Consider the following 12230-nt stretch of genomic DNA (forward strand, 5'->3'; position numbering starts at 1 on the left):
AGTCCAGGAGAGCAACCATACCATCTGGATTTATGTTTTCACCAATAAAAAACTGGTAGTTATTGAAAAAAAAATACAAGATGATGAAATTGATGTTTTTTTAATAATTTATCAGAAAATGTGTCATAGCTTACAAGATATGCTTAACAGTTCTAATAGTTTGTTAATATTTAGCAGAAGAAAAAGCACTTCTCAAAATATTATTTGCTAACTTATTCTTGCCAAGAGCAGTCGGTGTTATATTCAATTGCATCACTTTGTGGTGATTTGAATGAGAATGGTCCCCATAAGGGCTTATATTGGAACATTTAGTCCCCAGTTTGTGGAACTCTTTGGGAAGGATAGAGATGTGTAGCCTTGTTGGAGGAGATGGGTCACAATAGGCAGGCTCAGAAAGCCCATGCTATTATCAGTTGGTTCTCTCTTTACCCGATGGTTGTGACTCAAGATACAAACTCTCAGCTACCTCCAGCAACCATGCTCTCCTACCTGTCTGTTGCTACACTCCCCATTAGATGGTCATGGACTCATCCTATGAAGCTGCAAATCCTAAACTCTAGCCATCATTGGAGACATCGCCTCCACTATTTTCCTGAGAGTTAACACCAAATAAACTATTTTAAAGTCAGAGAAATAAAAATAGGAATAACTATGACACACTTGAAAGCTAATTCCTAAAGAAATTACTAAACCCATACATTCTGATGATCTGACAAATGAAAAAGAGCCTAGAAAACATGACCAATCAAGATACCACATTAATAAAGTATTGTTGTTTATTGTAGTGCTTAAAATTATGTCACTAAAATGTTCATTGAAAATTTGCTTAAGCAACTCTATCATTTTTAAAAAGTATTTATTTTTTATTTATGTGTACATGTGCATGTCCCTTGTTAGTGGCTAGAAGAGGGTATTGTATCCCTGGACCTGGGGTTACAAGTGTTTGTGAGCTGCCTGAGGTGGGTGCTGGGAATTAAACTCTGATCCTTTGAAATAGTAGTAAATGGTTAGAACCACTGAGAGATCTTTCTTATCACCAAGATAATGTTTTTGCAATGTGTGGTTTTGTTGTTACTTACTGATGAATCATTACTACTCTTGTTATATTTGGTAATATGATATTTTAAAAGAAAAAGCCTTCCCTTTTTAGTTGTTTCCTTTTTCTTGCTTTTTGAACATTTTAATTAGCATTCGACCCCACAGTTTATTTAGCTTTCCCTGTCATAATTATCGAAGTCATGTGAGAGCGGTGTAGAGTACATAGTAGAAAAATGTGCCTGTGTTCTTTGTGGGCATCAGACACTAAGGAAACACAATAGAATCAATAGGTCTAGGGACTGTAGGCCCTTTACAACAGGAAGGAACTGAGAGCCCTTTGCCTGGGGAATGAGAGCCCTTTGCCCAGAAGACATGTGAGGGCAGCTGGGTCTTCACGTATCTCCAGGGACAACAGAAATTAAAGTAAGAGTAAGTAGAGAAGTGTCTCTTGGAGGACCAGGACAGAAAGTTGCTGTTGTTGGCTGGTTGGCTGGTTGGCTTTTCCTCCGTAAGGGTTAAGATGCCTGTCAATGAGATTAATGTAGTCACATTAATCATATATGCTGAGCATTGAGAAAGGGGTTGCTTCAAGAACCAGTGAGCAGGTGCGATTGATCGGGATGCTTAACTTTATTAAGACTTTTAATAGGTAGCCAGGCAGTGGTTGTAATCCCAGCACTTGGGAGGCAGAGGCAAATGGATCTTTGAGTTCAAGCCAGCCTCATCTTCAGAATGAGTTCCAGGACAGCTAGGTCTATACAAAGAACACCTGTCTTGAAAAACCTAAAATAAACACACACACACACACACACACACACACACACATACACACACATACACACACATACACACACCATGAGGGCACACACACAAAAAACCAAAAAGAAAGAAAGAAAGAAAGAAAGAAAGAAAGAAAGAAAGAAAGAAAGAAAGAGAAAAAAGGAAGGAAGGAAGGGAGAGAGGGAGGAAGGAAGGAAGGAAGGAGAGAAAACAAAGAACCCAAAGTCTTTTAACAGAGTGTATGCATTATGTATTTGTATCAGTCACAAAGGAAAGAGCCCCCCTCAATTTGGGGTTATTAAAGAGACCTTAATAAAGAACTGTTCCCACAGATGTGAACAAGATCCAAGTAGATAAGTATGTGGCAAAGCAGCATTCCGGGACTGGTAACAGCCAGGAGTTTACCAGCTGGATCTGAAGGCAAAAAGGGAGGGGTTGTTTGCAGTACCTCTGAGGGTAGGAAAGAGTCACACAGTAGGAGCTATATTCTTGCCACAGACTGGGGGACTGGGTTTGTTGCGGGGTACTCTTGTTCCATGGGATGAGAGTTCTGTTCAGGTGGGCAAAAAATTTGGTGAGTGACAAACAGAGTCAACACAAGGAAGAGCAGGATCTGAGTGTATTTTTTGAAAATGGCATCAGGCTTTTACAGTCATTACAAAAGAGAAATGAAAAATCTGGCAGCTCAGCAGTTGAGGTAAAACTGAGGCCACCTGAAACACATTGGGTCTAAAGCAGCCACCTCCTCTGGACAGGCGCTGTATCCCCCCGGCCTAAGCGCTCTGGGTCTGAGGGGCTGTGGACTGCATGAGGCTCGAAGCTTGAATCTGAATGAATAAATCTAAGTCTAAGTCTAAGTCTTTGAACAAAATGAAAACCAGGCTTATATAGTATACAGAAAACAAGGTGAATGACAAAAATCACATAGGCAGGTGAGGGCCACATCAAGGTCAGTAAGATCAGACAGCAAGACAGAAGTCACATAGGCAAGTGACAGTCACATCAAGGTCGGTAAGATCAGGCATCCAGGTGTGAAGTGGAAGAGCAGTGGGTGCCCTTCCAGCTGGGGCTATTTTGGCAGTCTCAAGCTAAACTCTCCGGTATGTCTGTCTTCTGTGGGACTGCTCTGAGAATTCTAACTATGTTTACAGTTAGCAATAGTGCCTGACTTCTGTTGCTAACTCTGAGGACACTCTGTTTGATAAGGTAGCTTCCTTGTGAGAAATTCCAAGCTAACGACAGCTTGGTAATAAATTAGCATATATTGGAACACTGTGCTGGCCAGGGAACAATGCCCAATCTTAAGTTTTAGCCATTTACAAATCATTTCTTGGGGTTCCTTTATGCCTGAATAAGAAGGTGTATTGACAATTGGAAAGACTAATATGGAACACGTCTGAGTTAGGAGATGCCAACTACTGAATGAATGAATACCCAGGAGGGAGGCACAAACTCCCTTTGAAGTCATAACGCCTCTGGTCCATGATCAGGCTTTCAGTCCTGATACTGCAGACTTTACTGGAGTAAATGAGTGGGTGTGGCATGGTCTCTAGTAGATTGTCCTTGGTGCTAGGAGGAGGGGGAGCAGGGGTCTTAAAGTCCTAACCTGACCTTGCCCTAGAGTCATGCTCATGGACTGAGCCATAAGTAGTAGATCAGATCCTTCAAGGGTAGTTCTGTATTAGTACTGCAGATGAGAGGGTGGGGGTGGATCTGTGGGAACAGTAAAGGATTTGCAGCTCCAGGTATTTGTACATGAGCTATACATATGTAATCACAATCTATAATAGCTATGATAGCTAATGTGTAAGATATAGCATATGTTCTGTCCAAACATGGAAGAACTTCAAATCAAAGGCAGTCTATAATGTACATATGCATATATGTATACATATACACACCATGTATTATATATGCAATATTATATATATATGTATATATACATACACATATATGTATGTATATATATGTATATGTATGTATATATATATATATATATATATATATATATATATGATGTGGTGGTTTGAAAATGCTTGGCCCATGGGAAGTGACACTATTAGGAGGTGTGGCCTTATTGGAGAATGTGTAGCCTTGTTAGAGGAAATATGTCACTGTGGATGTAGGCATTTTGAGGTCTCATATATATGCTCAAGCCTTGTCAATGTGATCCAGATCTTATTCCTAGATACCTGCAGAAGACAGTCCCCTGGCTGCCTTCAGATCAAGATCTAGAACTGTTGGCTCCTCCAGCACCCTGTCTGCCTGCACTGCCATGCCTCCCTCCATGATGATAATGGACTGAACCTCTGAAACTGTAAGCCAGCACCAGTTAAATATTGTCCTTTATACGAGTTGTCTTGCTCTTGGAGTCTCTTCACAGTAATAAAACCCTAACTGACAGAAGCCATTTAGGAAAGCCCCACCCTTTTGCATGACTGTGATGAATGTGCTCTGAGAGACAAGGTCCTCAGAGACTGCTTTCCAGGATTGTTTCTTGCTGCTGATATGCCTTTCTTGCCACCGTTACATGGCTTAATGATTTCCTGGGTATTAACCTACTCTGTTGGGCAAATTTCCTACAGATCAATGTGAAGATATACTTTGATATAGTAATGCTGTTTAGATGAATTGATGATTTCATGATTCCTGATATGATTTTTATAGAACTCCTAAATTGATACAAGTAATTTCAAACACCCTATAGAACAAAAGCTGCAAATAGAGCTTTGTAGATCTTCACGTGTCATGGCTAATTGCACTAGGAAAAAAAAATAGGTTTGAAATAAATTTATAATCAAGGAAACCATCCCTTCTAAGTTAGGAATGAGGCCACTACCTGGTAACTAAAGGTGATAAACTTGGAAGGAGCAATTTATTGTAGGTGCAAGGACAGTAAATAAAAGATTAACTAGGTTATCTATAAAAGACTTCAAAATAATAAGACACAAGGCAGATAATTTCTCTGTTGACAAAACCATGCTAACCTGTGACATAAATCCTATTGCTTTAAACTTATAATGGACTTGTGGAGCCATAAACTAGATAATGAATGTTTAGTCAGGTACTAGCCTTAATTGAAAGACAAATAAATAATTCTGCTGTAACTCCTTAAACCTTATCAACCTATGACATGAGCTATTAGTTTAAACTTACTATGAACTTATGGAATGTAAAAATGCTTAGAAAACCATGTGACCAATTATCCTGAGAAGGTATAAAAACCAAGAACAACAATAAAGTGACAATGTAATCCTTTTCTGCTTCATTCAGTGTGTGTGTGTGTGTGTGTGTGTATGTGTGTGACTTTCTTTCTTTCTTCCTTCCTTTTTTCTTCCTTTCTTTCTTTCCTCCTTTCTTTCTTTCTTTCCTTCTTCTTTTTCTTTCTTTCCTTTTTCTTCTTTCTTTCTTTTTCTTTCTTCCTTCCTCCTCTTCTCTTTTCCCTCCTCTCTTTCCTTTATTTTCTTTTCTCTTCTTTTCTTTACTCTTCTTTTCTCTGTGACTCATAAAGAGTTAATGATCTCTCCTAGGCAGCAAGAGGCCCTTGAGCCAAAGAGTAAAGAGCCCAAATAACTTAAAAGTTTTTTCTTAATCCCCTGGTACTACCAGCAGGAGATAATTGCCTGAAACCATCAGCTTTTGGCCCCAGAATAGCAAGAGAGAGTTAACTAGCACAGTAATCAGTTTATGGTCCCCCCTAAAAGCTACCTCAGCTGCCTTTCTCAGTACCTGGATGCCAAGAGGGCACCTGACATAACATATAATATGCACATACATGACAATGTGCATATATATGCATATTTATGTCTGTACATATATAATTGGGAGAAAAGCCAAATTAACCTTGGGAAATAGAGATAGCTAACAATTGGGTTAATCAGACCTTCTAACTCATGACAAAATCTAAGGAGAGTAAAGAAGGGAGAATCTCACTGTTTTTGATGGTTTTAGTTACTGGCATGGGCCCTGTGAGGTGAGGCTGAACAGGAAAGAGATGACGGTAGATGGTGGCCACCTCATGGAGGCTAGGAAACAGAAAGGAAGAAAAGATGACTGTGCTTGTGGCCTTTCTCTTCTTTCCCTTCTCTCATTTTCACTTAGAGCCTTGGTCTGTAAGGTGATGCAACCCATTTAGGAGACTTCCTCTCTTAGTGACAGCTTTATGGAAACATCTTTAGACATACTCAGGGCTAAGCGGTTGATTCTAGTTGATTCTCAGTCCCATCAAGTTGATGATCAAGATTAGCCATCATTGACTGTCCTCACCTCACTGTTCTTTCAAAACCCCCTGACTATAACACCATGTAGGAGAGGAGTGTTTTCTGGCTTTGCTGGATTCTTCCCCTATGGCTGGTGGGAACTATTAGAGGCTCAAGTGCCTACAGGAGAGAGAAGTCGTTGGTTCTGCATATACGTTTGCATGCAGGTATGTTGTGTCTATGCGTGTGCTTGTGTGTTTTTCTGTGGAGACCAGAGGTCAACATTGGACGTTTTCTTCAACTAATCTCCACCTTACTTTTTGAGACAGAGTCTTTCAATGAATCTGAAGTTCACAGAGTAGCTAGGCTGGCTAACCAGAGTGCTCTGGGATCCTCCATCTCCACCTCCCCAGGGCTGAGATTTGAGACATGTGCTGACATGTCCAGCTTTTTAACCCCCACATAGCTGCCAAGATTCCAAATCCCCATCCTCGTGCTTACCTGGCAAGCAACTCACTGACTGAGCAATCTCCCATGGCCCAAATGTTGAAGACTTCCAAATGAATAGTTGCCTATATGAATGATACTCTGTAATTCCAAATGTTTCCAGAGGTCTTCAGCAGACTGGTTGTTTTCTCCTTCTTATTCTAGAACAACTCGGAAATCTCCAAATGCTTTTACTATTCTGCCACAGGTAGAGGACACATGTGCTGTTATAGCGTGGATGTAAAATGTTCCCAGCAGGCTATGTTTGAACATCTGGTGACTAGCTGGTGGTACTATTTTGGGATGCTATGGAACCTTCAGGAGGTGGAACCTGACTGGTGAAGGTGGGTCACTGGGGACAGGCCTTTAAGCCTGGCCCTGCTTCCTTTGCCATTGTTCACTTCCTGAGCTGGATGCCACCTGGGCAGCCACATGTTCATGCCACCACAGAGTCACTCTGAAATGCCCCTAAACTATGAGATGAGCGGGAAAAAAATCCCTGAAAGATGCTTCTGTCATATGTTTTGCATTGAGAAAAGCAGCTAACCCACACACTAAGTACTCAGCCTCTGGGGTAGTCTTGTCTTCTTCCAGTTTTCTTACTGACACGGAAAGTGAGAAAGGCATCCTGACAAAGTAGCATTTGACACTTTTGATGAGCATTCCAGACAGTGACTTCCAGTGTCTTTCTAATGGGCTGAAATAGTCTTTAACATGCAAACTATAGCAGTACACACTGTCTGCACACCAAGAGTAAGGATTTTGCCCTGTAGTGATCAGCACCAATGTTGGTACACCAAACAGTACCAAATTATGTACATTATGCCCTTGGATCCTGACACTTTGGCTAGAGAAGACAATATGACCAAAGATGAGTCTCCCTTGGGCCTGGATTGAGGTTACAAGCCTCAGTGTGACCTGGATTGAGGTTACAAGCCTCAGTGTGACCTGGATTGAGGTTACAAGCCTCAGTGTGACCTGGATTGAGGTTACAAGCCCAGTGTGTGCCGGTGAGGCTTTTGTGTCTAGCTTACACGTGCCCTCTACTCACTGGAAATTATCTACCATGTCTTGTGGTTTGGGTCTGTGGGAAACTAGAACAACCCAATTCAGGCAAGACTGCTAGTGGCCCAGATCTTTTAGCGATGGAAGTTTGGGTCACCCAACAGATAAAGAGAAACTGCTTTTTATCTCAGGTCAACTGTTGAGCTGAAGCATTAAGTCTTTTTGCCCCAGGGCTGGTTCTTAACCCATTGGCTTTCCTGATTCTCTCAAGCTTTGAACTCAGACTGGAACTGTTTCATCTCCTAGAGTGGGGTTTCAGCTTGCAGATAAATTATGGGACATAAGCCTTTATAACCATATGGAATAATTCTGTGTATCTATGGAGTACAGTTATGATCTATCTGCATATGCTTTGTCCAGAGACCCTTGTAATCTGGCAGTAGGTTTCAGTGTTGGGTCTATCTTTATTTGATGCCATACCTTCAAGGACCCTACATAATCATGAACAAACAGGTCTTGAGAGTGAAGCCACTTGAAAATTTTAAAATCATATAAATTTGAACATTTCAATATTGAAGTAAGATCTTTTCCATTTGTTTTAATTCAACCCATAGAACTATTTGTCGAGACTCACTTTAAGTGCAAGCATTTCTAAGAGAAAAGATGGAGTGGCAGTGGCTTCGTGTGGACCAGCACCACCTGCATGGCTCCATCTGAGCTGTTGTTCTGTGTTCTACCACAAACAGCCACATGATCAGAGAAATTTACTTTCTCCCTCTGGGACTGTCTTCAATTGTGCAGAGCTAGCATGAGTAGATCACTAAGTGCAAATTATATGGGGACCTGCTGGAAACACACCTGCTCCTAGCTCAGCTGCAGGGACAAAGGCTAAAAAGATCCAAGGCAGAACCCTCGAATCTGAGTGTTATCAAATCCCAGGTTGAATCTGATTGCATAGAGTAATTCAGGAGAAATAGCACAGATGCTCACACATATCATAAAACACCTTTTCTAGTTAATCAGGAGTGCTAGTGAAAGTAACTTTAGGTGTAAAAAGATAAAATTTTGTGCAACATTGTGGTGTTTTTGTTTGTTTGTTTTAAAACAATATAATATGAAAGCACAAGGAGGAAAAATAGGTAATATTTTTGTCTCCCTAAAGCAATCTCTTTTATATGTTCATGACTTATTTAAATAATGAATATGCATACTTATTTTGTACCTTTTTCCAATTTTTAAAAGTTTATGTGTATGGGTGTTTTGTCTGCATGTATGTCTGAGCACCATGTATACAGGGTGCCCTCAACGGCCAGAAGAAAGCATTGTATCTATCTCCTGGAGCTAGAGTTGCATATGGTTGTGATCTGCCATGTGGATGCTAGAAATGGAACATGGTTCTGTAAGACTCTGGTGAGCCTTAGCTTACCTGGGACTCCCTGAGTGAACAATGCAGAGCCAGGAATCGATGCACAAAGCAAGAAGAATTTATTGTTCCAGCGTGTTGGGGTCCACCCTGAACATGGAGAGAAAGAATGACCTTTAGACAGTTCTCAAGGCAACAGCCATTAGGCACAATGTGAATGGCAGAACAGCGTGACTTTTAAACTGATTGGTCTTTAGGGAATGAGGTAGGTGGCCAAGGTCTGGGCCTCCCTTACCCGAAAGTGGCTGGTGGTCAGTCTCTCATCCATGTGGTCTGAGGAATGTAATTAGCCACTCCCTTCTAGAAGGGAGGGGTGCCTATGTTCTTTATGACCTTTCTCTTCCAGGAGAGGAGTTGGTCTGGTGGAATTTTCTAAAGTTCCTGAGCTGATCTCCTCAGGTCCTCTGGAAGAGCAGCCAGTGAGTGAGTGCTCTTAACCACTGAACCATCTCCAACTCCATATTCTTGGTTTTTGTGTTTATCTATTTGCAATAAAATGAATCTTATCGAGCTATTCCACACCTTTGGAGAACATTTTTCCTGGCTGCTGCTAAGCTCCGGAGACCCAGATCTGGTCTGTTCTGGACACAGCTGTGGATTTAGGTTTCTTCTGTGTGGAAACCACACTCTGTTTGCAGACATGCTATTGACAGGCACTTAATGGCTTTTAGGGTATTACAAAAATAGATTACAATAAATTTACCTGTTATTACAAAACTAAATAAAACAGCCAGACTGTGTGCATCCTTTTTTAGATGCTTGCATGGGCCTTTGCAAGTTTAGCTGTGAAGTTACTTCTGAGTAGTTGGGTTTTCAAATGAGGTGTGCACTTGGTATTCCTTAAAGGGAGAGACCTTAATATATCTTCTTATTGCTGCAGACAAGTATATACTCATTCACTGGTCCCATCAGCTGCATCAAAAACGCATTAAATTCTTCTGCTAGAGGAAAAAAAGTGTATTTTTTCTTTTCAAAAAAAAAAAAAAAGACTTCTCAGTTTAACACTGTTAATTCTGAAAGAGCTTAAAAGATCTGTTCTTTCACTTCTAGAGAGCTGTAATCTGTCTCTTGCTCCTCTTTGTCCCAACCCAATCCTTCCTGAATTCAGGCACCAGAGGCTGGGGGATTCCTCTTGCCATTCCACCAGCAGCTCTAAGTCCTTGGGGCCCTGGGTAGGATCTTGTATGTTCCTGAGTTATGTTGGGTGCTGTTCTAAAGTCTGACTGTTCGTGGAGGGGGCCGGGGGACCGGGGAATTGATGAATCCAAGCTGTGGCTCTAGAGATTTCCCCTGTGACACCCCACCCCCTGCAAGGATCTTTCTTTTGTTGTAGACCAGGTGCTAAAGTGACATCACTGGAAAAGCCTTCCTGAGCCGCCTGCCCTGCTCCCAAGACCTTCAGTCCTTCAGTGGCACCTAATCCGGTTGAGCTTAGTGCTCTCTGGCCCACTGGCCTTGAGAACAAGCTCTAGGAGACGGGGCAGGGCCCCAAGGCAGACAGTGGCAGGGAAGTGGAGGGGCCTTGTTGACACACTCACTGGGCTTAGTGACTGTCACTGAGTGCTTAGTGACAAACAGTAAACAGAGGCAGACTCAACAGGGCTGGGGCGGCTCCTTCAGGAGAGACTTGTGGGCCACTGATCCCTGTGTATTGCTGAGAAGTCTGTCTAAAGTGAAGGCCTAGACCAGTTTGCAGAGACATCTGGATGTGGCCATTGGCAAAGGACACAGGTATGCTGGGCATGGCTCTCTTTTCTCCTGATAGTCTGGATCAGAGAAAGAGTGAATCTATGGAGGAGGAGGATGGGGAATTAAAAGGATACATCTGGGACCAGACTGCATGTGTGACTCTGGGGCATTATTCACTCCAGGCCTTTCTGCGAGGGCCTGATAACATGGTATTTGTTTTCTATGCAGAAAGGAAGGACTAACTGGAGTCAGGCTCTTGCTTGTTTGAAACACTGCTTTGATGCTTGGCTTCTGTGAAAATTCAAACAATGTTTAAAAATTCCCAAGACTCCATTTGCACATCTGTAAAGTGGAGACAACAGCAGCCACATAGCAGCATTTAGTGTGTGCTGTCCCATTAAGCAGTGACAGGTCCCAGAAGTGAGAGATTTGGTTATTGCTTAAAAACATATCTCTTTTAACATCATGCCCATTGATGTGAATTTGGGTTGGCAGGGGCCACAGCAGCAGACCTGAATGACAATGTGCAGCGCTAATATACCTTACTTAATCAGAGATTTCTATACCTTTTTTGGTAATGGATCAGCTACCAAGCAATCAGCTACCAAAACTCCTGGCATTTTGGGCTGGGGAGATAGATGGCTCAGTTAGCTCTGTGCTTGCCATGTAAGCATGAGTCCTGAGTTTGGATTCACTCCACCAATGTAAGAAGCCAAGTGTGGTAGCTCATACCTATAATCCCAGGTACAACATGAACAGTTGGATTCCTAAGGCTTGCTAGCTAGCCAGTGTGACTCAATCAGTAATATCTAGGTTCAGTGAGAGACAGTGTAAAGCAAAAAATGGAAAATAATAGATATCTGATATTGGGTTCTGGCATCTACATGCACACAGACACACATACATGAGTGTACACACACACACACACACACACACACACACACACACACACACACACACACACGATCCTTCTTGGGGATGTAATGATTAATTCTACTAGTTGAAGCTTCCTTCAGGATCCAAGGGACTTTTCCAAACTTAGAGCCCAGTGATGGGAAAGTGATGAATTGGGACAGAGAAGGACATGCAAGTAGAGATGCAAAATAACCTCTCACTTTTGGTTCAGAGATGTATCTCATCAAGCTTTTCTTTGAAAAGCATATGCTAAAAAGAAGATTCTGAAATTAAATGTAACCCAGGGACTGTGGCCTGAAGTCCCCCTGGTTAGGAAACCTGGGCAGGAGGATTATGAGTTGCATGGCAGTATGAATGGCAGAGTGATAACCTGTATCAAAAAACAAAACAAGGCAAAGGAAAGCTAATCACAGCAGTAACACAAACAGAAACAACAACAACAAAAAACCCCCAAGTTAAATAGTAGAGGAAGGTGCAGATATTCATAGGCTGGAAGAGAACAAACTCATTCCTTCTACCAGAGAGTCCCTGGCAGTGGTCAGGAGAGAAGAGCTGAGATCCTCTCTCTGAATTCCCCTGGGCTAGACCTCTGAGTCTGTCATACCATACTCAGTTCCCATTACTTTCATTAACTGAAATAGTCTCATAGGATTTCTCTCCACTAATTATTCTGCTTTCTTTGATTTTTTTTTTTT

This window comes from Mastomys coucha, unplaced genomic scaffold (genome assembly GCF_008632895.1).
Source record: "Mastomys coucha isolate ucsf_1 unplaced genomic scaffold, UCSF_Mcou_1 pScaffold9, whole genome shotgun sequence".
Taxonomy (NCBI): domain Eukaryota; kingdom Metazoa; phylum Chordata; class Mammalia; order Rodentia; family Muridae; genus Mastomys; species Mastomys coucha.